Consider the following 8439-nt stretch of genomic DNA (forward strand, 5'->3'; position numbering starts at 1 on the left):
TAGTCTTTTGTATCCCAGCGCCAGCCATCTGGTCACGCAGATTCTTAATCCGAGTGATGAATGCTTCAACCATCTCTCATTCAGTAAACTTCTCCGCTGCTAGTTGATTCTCCAAGTTTTGAATCCTTGTTTGGTTTCGTATTTCATACTAACTCCTCAGTACATTCCAAGCCTTTGATGCTTTGGTTGTATGCTGAATCAAAGTCAGAACACTGTCAGAACATCTTGTAACTAAGGCACACAATGCATCTACATTCCTTCATTTCCAAGCTTGTAGAAGATATGCATTCGAAGGAATCATCACACTAGAATTTGATGGGTCGGGGGTAGACTATGGTTCTGTGTCAGTCCCCAGCACAGTCTCCAAAAGCTCGTAGAAGATATGCATTCGAAGGAATCATAGACTGTGGTTCTGTGTCAGTCCCCAGCACAGTCTCCAAAAGCTCATAAGAATCAAGGATAGTTGTAATTTTAAATTTCCACAAGGTGTAGTTTGTACCATCTAACTTGCCTTCGTTGAAGGTTGGTGGATGAATCCTCAGTGTTTGAATAGCTGGTATAGCAGCACCACCTCCTACACCACTTCCTGATGCGCCAGAACCACTTTCGAAAGACGACATTATTCCTCTTTGCTGTTGAAGCCTTTGTCTCTTGCACACTCTTTGATCCCTAAATCCTCCTGGGCTCTGATACCATGTAAAAATTACACAGCGCAACGAAAAAAATTTGAAAAAGAGATAGAGAGTACACAACAGATAAGAGGAGAATAACAAAATTTATTTATCTCCAAACAACTGATACAAAGATGGCTCTGTCCACCCGTGTGTTCCACTGTGAAGCTTAGATGGCAATCTAGATAGAAGATAGGTGAAGAGCAACTCTGATTGGGTGAAAGATGGATAATAGATGGCTGTGAAGGGGTTTAGCTTTTATAGCTTGTGAAGGGGATCATGATGGATGACCTTCCATATGCACCTGTGTCTGTTGACCTTCCATGTACCCATGTGTCTGTTGACCTTCCATATGCACATGTGTTTGTTGACCTTCCATATGCACATGTGTCTGTTGACCTTCCATGTGCCCATGTGTCTGTTGACCTTCCATGTGCACCTCCACTAGTTGGCAAGGGGATAATCTAGGGAATATTCCCTTTACCATTGGCTAGGGCCCCTGATAACTCTCTTACCCCGCAACTCGATGCAATGTTCCTTGAGTTGCTACCAACTTAACTACTCTGTCTAACCCAAAGATTAGACCCACAATGGTCACCTTTTTGCCACCCAATTACATAGACCTCATCTGACATACAAGTCACGACTCAACCAATGACCGGGCTCACATATGGCTTCTCCTCATAATAGGGGCCTTACAACTTTGAGCACCATGGATCATTGATGGCACCTTATGAGGGTGGGGCATTGAGCATATCTAACAGTGTCTAGTGTTGTGGGCTGATTGTAAGACCCCAACTTTAACCCTAAACGAGCTGGACAGAATAGCACATTGAAAAACCCTAGAAGCCGGTGAGAATAGCTAGAAACCAAACACATGACCCTATCAAGCCAATCCATAGAGAAGAGTGCCAAAGCTGTACACACTTCAATTTCTCACTCATCTAACTTCTAGCACTTGAAACACACATAAGGAGAGCAAAAAGCTTGGTTTTGCACACAGTGCACTGAAAAGAATACACCTGCATGCACACATGCGGAGTGAGGGTAAGTCGAGAGCTGGTTGCAATTAACAAGGAATTCACTCAGACATAAAACTTTGACAGAACCCACTAGTAGGAGAATATCCAAGGACATAGAAGGGTGATCGAATCCCCAAAAGTAGGACCAGGCGAATAATGCAACCAAAGAGCCAGACACAACAAGGATCGACCCTGTCGGGAAGTGGATCTACATGACCTCATTAACTTGATTGTTAAGTTGGTGCAATAGAAAGTCCTAGACATGGAAGAGGGTAGCTCAAGCCATAGAAGCTACAAGGAGCTCAACCTAGGAGACCTACTTGAAGTTGTCGAGCAACTAGTAAACGAATACAATTCTCAAACCTGGCTAGAACACCGCTGTAGACCTCTAGAGGACGTCATAGTAGACCTCGAGGAAGAGAGGAGGCTAGCTTGCAGGGCTCTACAAAGCCTAGCCATGTACAACTAGGACCAGCAAACTAAGATCTTGTACTAGAGCTTGGAAATGCAAGAGATTCAGAGAGTGCTAGCCTTAGCAAGGCAGGAATTGATCGGAGAGTGAGAGAGCGCTAGAAGGGGACCTCACATTGAGCAAGCTTCTGATGAAGCAGCTACTAGATAACATGACAGCAGACCAAAGCGCTGCAACATTAGCAACATCTCTGCTAGCAGGGTTAGGGGTTAACCAAGGCTCTAAGAGCCAATAAAAAATTATTGTGGTGGCGAAATAGTTGGACAAATACCAAGAAAATGACAACCCGTATAGCTTTTTGGATCAGTTTGAGTAGGTCTGCAAGGCCAATGGCCTTATCGATCCTACTCAATGCTCCCAAGCTTTTGAACTATGCTTAGGTGACAAGGGTTGGACTTGGCACACGAGTTTGGATGTTGCAGAGAGTGTGCCAATTTCAATAGCTTGAAAAATCTCTTCATTAAGATATTTTCCAAACCTAGGTACTCCGATAAGCTGCTAGTGCGACTCATGAACGTCAAGTAGAGAGAGAAACAGGATATTCGAGATTATGTAACCCATGTGAGGAGTCTCTTGAAGAGAATCCCCATGGGCGAGAGACCAAGCAAAAGTGCAGTATCCACGGTATTCATTAACGGGAATATGAAGTGAAAAGCTCTACAAAGCCTTGACCAGCAACTCGAGCTTACAGCGAGATGCACTGGTAAGGGTCTTTGAATAAGCTATTAGAGTGGATGACCAACTCAAGGAAAGAGGCTCCAGAGGCTTGAATCAAGAAGAGTCCAGTGCTAGGAGTTTTTAGATGGCCTCAATGTTGAGTGAGAGAGAAGAACCAAGCACACAAGACAAAGGAAAGGGTGCTAATTCGAGACAAGATCTAGTAGAGATTAGGATGGACATAGCCGAACTACAAGAGATAACACTATATCCGAGAATATGGAAATTTCCCATAAGTTTGGGACACGTGCTCAAATCTTTGTACTTGTCATAATATGAGCACTATAACTCCAAATCAAGCGCTCTATAGCTCAATAGATTCCATTTTTCAAGCACTTTCTAATGATAGGTCACAGAAAATGGTTTTGAGAAACTTATGGGCATGTTATCCAGGTGCCTCCTTTTAAGTATTCAAAGAATGGAAATTGGGAGATTCCCAAACTCACTAATATTATGTTAGATGATGAGATGGCCAATACGCCCATACATCCAATGTGTGCATTGTGGCGGAAACCACTTGCCAGCTGAGTGTCAGGACCCTAGTTCACGACCTTGAGCTAATTGTGGTAGGTTCGGCCATGACACCATGCATTGTTGATTACCTCGGAGGCTCCCATACCTGCAGCCTTACGGTCAACCCTACCTTGTGAACAAGCCACCAAACTTCTTTAGAAGGGGAGCCCCATTGGCTCTCTCGGCACCTAACGATGCCAAGCCATCCATCCCTAGGATGGAAATAAATCCTACAGGTATCCCTAGACCACCTGGACCCTACGTGACCCACCCACCGAGTGATACTCTAGTTCACTATTTGGACGAGCCTAGCAGCAACGAGCCTTATGTAAACCCATACGTGTCATACGATAGGGAAGGCAATGCAATCCTCAATGTGGACTACCGACCAGTAATGGTGATGGCATTAAGAAGAGGGAGAGGCAAAGGCCTAAGAGCATAGACCCAAGAGCCAATCGTGTATTGGACTTGCAGTCACCCATGATGCATTTCTTTGCATTGCCCCAAGAGGGAGCAAGCAAATAGAGATAAGACTGACTTGAGATGCGTTGAGTGTGGAATCACTCATCTCTTTGTCGATTGCCCTAGGCGGAGGCCATCTTCTGGTTCTACAAACAAGCTATCGGTTCCATTGGGGTTGTTCAATGTCGAGACACTCGATGGAGAGGCCATGCCTATCCCATTACATGTCATAACCTATGCCGCATAGACAAAGCAGGCTGGCATATCATTGTCAGGGCCTAGCAACCTTGACGCAACCTCAGTTGGAAAGAAGAGTTGGAGACAAAGGAAGAAAAGACCAGATGCTAAGGTCACCCTCAAAATCAAAAGTGCCACAACATTACCGGTTGGAAGGAAATTCATTGACACAGAGGAAGAAACATTGGCCCTACGGATGGATGAAAAGGGAAGTGCTAAGGTCAGGGAGTACCCAACCTGAAGCGCCAACTCGAAGCCATCAAGAAGATGAAAGAGTGGGTGAAGGAGGCCTAGGAGCACCTAAATGACAATGAGCCCATACTAGAAGACGAGATCGATGATCTCTCAAGTATAAGCATGCTAATCTCTCTCCCATGTGTCGAGATTCAGCAATCACACTCATTGACAGCCTCTTTGTATGGAGCTTCAGGGCCAAGGACATGTAGGGTTACCTATCCCATATGCACAGTAGTGCCTACTACAGTTTCCTACTTTCCTATAAAGCATTGTACTTGCTTCTTTTTCTTAATGCAATGATAGTACTCTTTTCTTTTCAGTGAAGTGTCAATGTCATTGTCCACATACACAAGATTGTGTTTATGAGTCCAAGTCTCAATCTTGGAACCTAATATGTAACAAACGGTGTCTTTGTCTTCTCCATCATGAGTCCACACTTCTCCTTCCATCCACCATAACTCACTGCCATGTCCTAGATCCCGCATCTTTCACACCATGGCCAAGATCAAGGGAGGCAATGGCAAGACCAAGACCAAGATCTCTCAAACTGGGCCTGCCTAGACAAAGTCTAAATGCTCCAGGCCAGCAAACTAGTCAGGGCCATTGTCCAAGAACTGCAGAATTAGGAGAGAGACAAGTGACTAGCAATCTCCTCAATACACTGGTGATCACCCTTGTAACTCTAAGCTTAGGCGACCTACTTAGGCAACATCCAACGCTATGGCTAGAGCTGAAATAGTGGGTTGAAGAACCAAATGAGCCAATTACCACACAGACTTGCCTAAGCACGATATAGAAACTCAAATACCGAGTATGACGTTGCACTCCATACCTAAATCCTTGCATGCTAATGCCTTTTGGGAAGGCACAAAAATGCATGCTATCTTGCCAGCACTAGGGGACGTCACGGAAAGGGGATCATGGACACAGTGGCAGGAGTGAGTGTGCTAAGCCATGCAGTACTCCAAACTTGGGATAACCCACTAGTTGAGACTGCTAGGTTTAACGTCACACTAGCTAATAGAATGAGGGTGAAACCATTCAGAGTGTTGAAAAATTGGCCAATGAAGATCATGGGAATCCAATTCTCTGTTGACTTCATAGTCATGAAGGGAGTGGACTACGACATCCCGTTGGGTCAACCCTAGATGCGCAATGTGAGAGTCGTGGAGGGCTGAGGCAATAGTCTTATGTTCCTAGGCAATGGAATAGAGGCTGTAAGAGTGGAGATGGACACATGGAAGACTATGCCTGCTGTCGACCTGGATGCCATCTCCACCATGTTGAAGGGTGATGGATAGACTAGGGGATCCTATGGGGCCCTTACCAAGTATATCCCGTGCCCTAAGGACGAGCGATACTGGATGCATGTCCTTGCTACCATTGACCTACCGTTCTCAAACACTGAGGAGTACGAACAAGCCATCAAGGCAACTGGAAAACTCGAGGATATACCCTCAATGCCCGCATCTGCATGATGACCGTACGATTGGGTCTTGATCCTCAACCGACAAAAAAAGAAATGTTAGAACCTAGAGAATGATGAGCAACCGAACAAAGATAGCTCTGACGATGAATATGAGGATTTTTGTTCCTTCAGTGATGAGAGTGAGAGGGAAATTGATACCATAGAATACAACACTGGGGGATGTATAATCAAACAAATATGAGTAGAGTCTAGACCACGCAGGCAGAATGCCTTAGAGTAGAGAAAGGAGTCAGACATAAGGACTGCAATCAAACTTGGTTGGAGCACACAGGTGCAATCGACTACGATCAAGCAGGCCTAACCCAACCGAGTGACACACCATTGCTGCAAACGAACTCACCTTCTGAGCTACGACCACCAAGAGAGCCCCTCTTCTAGCAAAGATAGAGAATTCGATTCTGAGTTAGAAGTCAGCTTAGAAAGTGACCCTAAAATACCTCGACCTCCCAATTCTAGACTCACCAAGGCGGACCTACCCATCCACCTAAGACGTCGACAGTTAAGGGAGGAATGATGGAAGCTACCTAAAGGAACACAAACAGAAGAATATCAAAAATCGCAAGACCTGCCAAAACGATTCACAAAGTTCAAAAAGGGAGATAGGATAGTGATCTTGATAGGAGCCAAACGATAGGGGCAAGCAAGCGAACCAACAATCGAGGGACCCGCCAAGGTCAAGGAGGTCAATTTAGCCAGGGAAGGGGAGACCCCATGACCTGTCTTTATAGCCGATGACTTGACTAAGGAAGAGGAACCAGGTCTCATTGCTCTCTTGCAAGAGTATATAGACATCTTTGCTTGGTCTCTAGAAGAGCTCAAAGGGGTAGACCCGAGTGTGGTGACTCACAACATATCCATGACACCTGATGCAACATAGGTCAAGTAGTGACCATATCCCATGAATCCAAAGCATGCCCATGCTATCAAGGAAGAAATCAACAAGCTAATGAGAGCACAATTCATCTATGAAATTGAACACACGGACTGGGTTTCCCCCACAGTCATCATTTTAAAGAAAAGTGGAAAGATTAGAGTGTGTGTCGATTACAAGAAGGTAAACACAACTAGAAAGCGAGATAATTACCCACTGCCATACACCAAGCAGATGCTCAAGTGAGTGGTTGGCAAAGAGACCTACAGCTTCTTGGGTAGCTTCTCTGGATACGATCAGGTGCAAGTACATCCTAATGAGAGGCATAAAACTGCATTTGCCACTAAATGGGGCATCTTTGCCTACATAGTCATGCCTTTTGGGTTAACTAACGCACCAGCCACCTTCGAACGATTGATGTGTACAATATTCAAAGACATGCTAAGGAAGGAGTTAGAGGTCCTCCTGGTCGACTTGTGTATTCACTCTACTTGGCGAGAACAGTTAGACAATCTTTGAACGATATTGACAATATCGTCTCTCATTGAACCCTTGAAGTGCCAGTCTTGGGTGAAGCATGGATGTATCCTAGGACACATGGTGTCAAAGAATGGCATTGCCACAAATTTCTCAGAGATCACCACCCCCATCTGATTTCAAGGGTGGTTAGTCTTCTTAGGACACACAGGGTATTATTGATGGTTCGTGTTGAACTATGCATTGATTGCTAGACCTCTATATAAGCTGTTGATCGTATTTGAATGGACCAAGGAATGCCAACGCACGTATGAGGAACTAAAAAAGGCTCTGACCATAGCACCAATTCTATGAGCCCCAAATTGGACACTCACATTTCATGTGCACATTGACACTTTGAAATTCGTTGTAGGAGCTGTGTTGTGCCAACTTGGTGAACACAACCTGGATTACCCAATGAGCTTTGCTAGTAGACAACTCACTGAGACCAAAATAAATTACTCGACAATAGAGAGAGAGGGCTTGGCCATGGTGTTTTCCATAAAGAAAATTTGACATTATCTTTTGGCTATGCCTTTTACTTTCTTTGTTGACCATCAAGCCTTGTTGTATCTTGTTAACAAACCATGCACTACAAGACACATCGCTAGATGGCTTCTTTTTCTTTTCAAGTTTGACTTCTCTGTGGTGGTGCGTAAAGGGAAGCAACATTACATGGCTGACCATCTGTCTCGTATCCTCACAGGATAAGCAGCTAGACAGGGCATTGTGGATGAACTGCCAGATGCACATCTATTCCGCTTATCCAACGAAAAAAAATTATTTAGAGCTAACATAACGTTGTATTGGGCAGATGGCATAGTTCAAGTGCTTGAGCACGAACTACCAGAATGATCGATAAAAAATCCTAACTTAGGTGGCTCATCCTGAAGATCCAACCCTATCAGTTGATACCATGCCAACTTTACAGGCTAGGGCTACTTCACAGATGCATGTATGAGAATGAGATGCATGATGTACTGACAGAAGCACACAACGGAATTGTAGGAGGACATTTCAGTGGAGATATGATAGCCCGCAAAGTGCTGCAGCCCCAGCTATGGTGGCCTATCCTCTTTCAAGATGCAGGACGATTTGTTAAGCATTGTGATGAATGCCAATAGACTAAAGTCCTAATTTGTAAGGATCACATGGAGCTAACCCAAATTATCGCATGACAACCCTTCAAGAAATGGGGGATCAACTTCATTGGACCCATTAGTCTTGTGGCG

This window comes from Lygodium microphyllum, chromosome 14 (assembly GCF_053477565.2).
Source record: "Lygodium microphyllum isolate KBCC chromosome 14, Lygodium_microphyllum_v1.1.10, whole genome shotgun sequence".
In the NCBI taxonomy this organism is placed as follows: Eukaryota; Viridiplantae; Streptophyta; class Polypodiopsida; order Schizaeales; family Lygodiaceae; genus Lygodium; species Lygodium microphyllum.